Source organism: Myotis lucifugus, unplaced genomic scaffold, assembly GCF_000147115.1.
Source record: "Myotis lucifugus unplaced genomic scaffold, Myoluc2.0 scaffold_913, whole genome shotgun sequence".
NCBI classification, from domain to species: Eukaryota; Metazoa; Chordata; class Mammalia; order Chiroptera; family Vespertilionidae; genus Myotis; species Myotis lucifugus.
The window spans coordinates 29,771-35,360 of NW_005871961.1; the positions used below are offsets into that span (position 1 = coordinate 29,771).

Genomic DNA, 5,590 nt, shown 5'->3' on the forward strand with positions numbered 1-5,590 from the left:
TCTGAGGAGAGGGAGGTGCCCTGAGCACCCCAGGCCTCGCCCCGAGTTCATGCTGCGCAGGGTTTGCCCGAGGGAGAGGACACTGCAGCCCTGATGCTGCAGGAACGTACACTAGAGCAGGGCTGGAAAGAGGTTACCAACACTCATTACACCACTACAGCAGCGGTCGCCAACCTTTAGGACCTCAGGGACCACAGTGGCCCGTGGACCACCGGTTGGCGACCGCTGCTCTACAGAACACACATGTGGTCACGGCCCTGCACACCTCATAAGGTTAGTGTCAGGATGCAGAGAGCCTGACGGACGTGATGCGGGTTTTCAGGAGGCAGTCAATGTTCTCTTGGACTTATCCCCATAGTCATCTGCTGCTAGAATTTTTTAAAAATATATTTTCATTGATTTCAGAGAGGGGGAGAGAGAGAAAGAGAGAGAGAGAGAGAGAGAGAGAGAGAGAGAGATCAATGATGATGAGTCATTGATGGGCTGCCTCTTGAACGCCCCCTACTGGGGATGGAGCCTGCATGTGCTCTTGACCGGAATTGAACCCGGGACCTTTCAGTCTGCAGGCCGACGCTCTATCCACCGATCCAAACCAGCTAGGGCTAGGAACTTTTATAAAAGTCTGGGATGCATCAGTGAAGGGCACAAACATCCCTGCTCTTAGCTTCCACTCAACGAAGTGGGGGAGACTGACAATGAACAATGACGGGTGTTGAGTAGAGGACACCCAGGAAGATGTTCAGGGTGGTGAACGGGTGGACATGCTGCTGTAGCTACAGGGCACTCAGGGCGGGCCTCCCAAGCGGCCTGTGTCCGGCAGGCTTGGCAGGAGGTGAGGACATCACCATGCAGCTCTCCCGGGGGTAGTGGACCCGGCAGAGGCAGAGGGAGACGCCCGGTGGCACCCAGGGCCCCAGTGAGGCCGGTACAGAGTGAGCAGCGGGGAGGTGGCAGGTGAGGTCAGATGGGATGGAGCTTCTAGGCCCTAAGAACAGACTGGCTTTGATTCTGAGGACACAGAGTACCAGCGACAGGCCTGTCTTATGTTGACAAAGACGAGATGAAGATCAGACCTGGGTGGCAGCACCGGAGGTGACCCTGCAGGGTCGGGTTCCAAGTCTCTGTGAGGATGTCAACAGACTGGCCAGAGCGTGGGAGAGAGACCCCAGGAAACCTCTCATGTTCAGGCTCAACAGGGCTGCCTAGCTCAGGTGGAAAGGTTTGGTGAAAAGGGTGGAGGGGGTCACGAGCAGGTTGGTGCTAGGTGCCAGCCCGGGACCCAGGGCCCCCCCCCCACCGGCACCCCCCCCCGCCCCCCCCACCCCCCGCGGATGCTGCACAGACAACAGGGCTGGAAAGGGCTTGCTGGCCGGGGAAGTTAGCCCTCCATCATGCACGGGCCAGACCACTACCGCTCCTTCCCTGGAGAGACACTACCCACAAGGAAGGCAGGATGAACTTGCTGATGTGCCCATGACAACAGAAAATAGCCCCGGTGCTGAGAGACGTGGGAAACCCGAGGGTAACTGCAGCGCGACTGCATACAAAGAGAACAGGGGGCTGGGGACACCCAGCTGCCTTCCTCTATGGAGGGGAAACTCCCACTTATAGTATCAACCAGGGGAAACTGAGGAATCTGCCTTATAAATGTGCAACATGCATATGAAAAGACTCTAAATATGAAAGAACATAAGACTTGAACAAATGCCGAAACCGGTTTGGCTCAGTGGATAGAGCGTCGGCCTGCGGACTGAAAGGTCCCGGGTTCGATTCCGGTCAAGGGCATGTGCGTTGGTTGCGGGCACACCCCCAGTGGGAGATGTGCAGGAGGCAGCTGGTCGATGTTTCTCTCTCATCGATGTTTCTGACTCTCTGTCCCTCTCTCTTCCTCTCTGTGAAAAATCAATAAAATATTTAAAAAAAAAAAAAAAAAAGACTTGAACAAATGAAAGGCCCAGCTGTTTGGGGAAAGGAAGGCTTAAAGTAAATTTTTCCCCAGCTCTAGCCGGTTTGGCTCAGTGGATAGAGCGTTGACCTGTGAACCAAAGGGTCCCAGGTTCGATTCTGGTCAAGGGCACGTACCTTGGTTGCAGGCTCCTTCCTGGGCCGGGGCCCTGGTCAGGGCTCATGCAGGAGGGAACCAATCGATGTGTTTCTCTCACATCAATGATTCTCTCTGTCTTTCCCTCTCTCTTCCATTCTCTCTAAAAATCAATGGAAAGCCCTAGCTCAGTGGTTCTCAACCTTCCTAATGCCATGACACTTTAATACAGTTCCTCATGTTGTGGTGACCCCCAACCATAAAATTATTTTCGTTGCTACTTCATAACTAATTTTGCTGCTGTTATGAATCATAATGTAAATATCTGATATGCTGTATGTGTTTTCCGATGGTCGTGACCCACAGGTTGAGAACCGCTGCCTTAGCTGGTTTTGCTCAGTGGATAGAGCCTCGGCCTGTGGACTAAAGGGTCCCAGGTTCAATTCCAGTCAGGGGGCATATGCTGGGATTGTGGGCTCAATCCCCGGTAGGGGGCATGCAAGAGGCAGCCAATCAATGATTCTCATCATTGCTGTTTCTATCTCTCTCTCCCTCTCCCTTCCTCTCTGAAATCAATAAAAATATATTTTTTAAAAAATCAATGGAAAAATACCATCGGGTGAAGATTAACAACAACAATAAAATAATACAGTCAATTCTCCCTCAAAAAGCCTATCAGTGAATTTAGGTTCAAAAACAGATATGCCAATCCTATGGGGAAAGAGATGTACAATACTAATCGGGGAAATTCTGAGAAAGAACAGTAAGGAAGGAGGACAAAACCTGCAGCGAGTGACGCGAGACAGGCTCTGGAGGCTGCAGAGCTGGTCTGCGGCGAGTCTGGCAAATGGAGGGTCTGGCCACAGCGCAGCGCCTGCTGTTACTCACTCACAACTGCCTGGGAAAGTAAAGGGAACCCCTAAAGCTGCTTTCACCAGAGTCAATACCAAATGAGTCTAAGAGTCAAATTAGCAAATGAAACAAAAAATACACTGAAAGAAAAGATTAAAGACTTAAAACCTCAGAGTATGGTAAACTCAAAAGGCAAATGACAGATGGACAAAAGTATTTGTGACATAAATGACAAAGGGCTCGCTTTCTCCAAGTACAAACATCTATAAATCCATGAGAAAGAGGCAAGGACACCTCCATAATGCATGTCTGGCTTAGACCAAGTCTCAGCAAGGAACAGGTGCAGGGGGCCCTGAATTTTCATCTAATTCCCTTCCATACATTTTGAAATGTGTTCTAGGCACATGTATTACTTACTTTTAAAAATAAGGCAACTAGCCAGGCCAGTGTAGCTCAGCAGTTGAGCATCAACCCAGGAACCAAAAGGCTGCCGGTTCCATTCCTGGTCAGGGCACATGCCCGGGTTGCGGGCTCCATCCCCTGTGGGGGGCGTGCAGGAGGCAGCCAATCGATGATGTTTCTCTCTCATCAATGTTTCTTTCTATCACTCTCCCTTCCTGTCTCTATAAAAAAAATCAATAAAAACATATTTTAAAAAGTAAAATAAGGCAACTAACAATTTTATGAAAAGCTACAATGTGGCTGTGTCGCTGGTCCGGGCTAGAGTTATCAGTCCCCACTGGGAAGGCTCTGGGTTCCACTCCCCGGTCAAGGGCACGTACCTAGGTTGCAGGTGTCCGACTGTGGCCAGTCCGGTGTGTGTGGGAGGCAACCAATCTCTGTGTCTCTCTCACATGATGTTTCTCTCTCCTTCTCTCCCCTCCTCCCCAATTCTCTCTAAAAATCGATGGGGGAAAAACAAACCAAAAAAGGCTTTAATGTAGAGAATCTTCAGAACCACCACATCTGAACTACAACAGGAAGGGCCATCCTCACGGAGGGGAAGGTGGCTCTCAGAAAGCACAACCTCGGTTGGAATCTTTCTTTAAAGGAAATAGCCAACTTTTGTAAAACCATAACCGAAGGGACAACCGCTTTTCTAATGCAGCTTCGTACACCCACAAAGAGCGAGACTACATCCTCACTTCAGCTTCATGCAGAACACTCTGTGGTCAGAACAAAATACAGAATCCGACATTTTTGTTTGTGCTTCATTAACCAAATATAAACCAACCTTCCTTAATGTGGTTGTGCTACACCAATTTTTAACTTAAACTGCTTAGCTAGGCCTCGGTTTCCTAACTTGTATAATGGAGATAAAAACAGGATTTATTGATAGGGTTGTGGTGAAGATTCGGTAACTTAATACGTGTAAAGCACCGAGAAGGGGCTTGACAGCTCCTCCATGAACAACCCAGCAGAAATCACACTGCCCTTCCCATCCGTGCCCTGAATCCTGCACTGTTCCCATTGCACCGAGTTCAGTAGACAAAGCGCCCGCTGGTCAGCAGGCTGAGACAGGCCAGAGGATCTGAGGAAGCCAGGCCTCCCAGGCTGAACTCTGTCAGCGAAGCCTGTAGAACAGACACCTCTGGATGTGTGGACTGCCCCCAGATCTGTACACAGCATAAAGGCACAGTTCTCTTTATGAAACAGCGTAACGTGCACTGAAGGTTTTGTGACCCTAGCTTTGCGGTGGGGACTTACAGATTTGCACCAGCTTCAGACCTGTGGGGTCATTCACAAGCAGCTGGAACTGCAAACATCAAGTTTGCACTAATGCCACCTTCTCCAGGGACACGGTGCAGGGCCCCTGCCTCAGAGAAGGGCACCCCAGCCTGGCACTGAGTCCCCTTCTGACCACGCCTGCCAGGTAGAGGGCCTGGAGGCCAGAGGCACCATCCCTTTCTTAAGGCCTCAAGGCTTCCCCACCCAGGCTCGGCCACCTGCAGGCTGCCCCGCCCTGAGGGCCGGCGCTGGGGACCTTGACCCCCTGGTGAATCAGCACGGGCCTTGGAGGGATGGGCCCTTGTTTATCCATTTACGAGCTCAAAGTACTGACCACTGCTCCCCAAGCCGAGAGGCAGCAGGTAAGGCGGGAAGTGCCGTGACAGCTGGTCAGAGCCTGTCACTGTTGGGGGGGGAGGGAAGCCAGCTCCCCCCACCGCTCATCCCCCGCCCCGGGCCTGGCCCACCACCTCCACCCGTAGGGCAGGCCCGCACCCGCAGGCCCGCACCTGTACAGGCCCGAGAAGTGGAAGGTGCACAACTTGGTCCGTACCACACGCACCAGGTCTGCGCCCGCGGGAGGGTGGACAACAGTCAAATGACGACTCCACCAGCTCCAGCCATGACCTTGAGTCAGTCTTCCTCCGCCGGAGCCGGGAGCCGGACGGGCATTCCCGGCTCACCGACCACATTCCCAAAACACACAGTAACCCTAACGCACGCAGGAGGTCTCATTTTCCAAGTAGGATTTCTTAAAAATGGCAAACTCTGTCCGACACCATCGTTTCCTCGAGAAAAGAACATTTAATACGGAGCCGCAGAAGATAGGGAAGGTCAGACCCGGGGCCGCCGCCCCACAGGCCCGCGGCGCATCCCGCACCCCGCACCCTCCGGGCCAGGTGGGGCCGGGCGCGCAGAGTCCACGCCCCTTGCGCTGCCCTCTCGGGGCGTCCGGGCCGCTATCCCCGC

General features: G+C 52.6%; 1 protein-coding gene across 4 annotated transcripts in view; it reads right to left on the minus strand.

Annotated features, from left to right (window-relative positions):
- LOC102434156 (up-regulator of cell proliferation) overlaps nucleotides 1–5,590 on the minus strand; it is a 29,013-nt gene that overhangs the window by 14,147 nt on the left and 9,276 nt on the right. Inside the window, exon 1 of one of the 4 annotated variants that reach the window (XM_014448748.2) lies at nucleotides 5,184–5,477. The exons of 2 other annotated variants lie outside the window; for them this stretch is intronic. The gene's annotated coding sequence lies outside the window, so the exon portion shown is untranslated. Of the gene's footprint in view, nucleotides 1–5,183; nucleotides 5,478–5,590 lie in introns of those variants that run through there. One more of the 4 variants, XM_023747571.1, reaches the window with a different exon arrangement.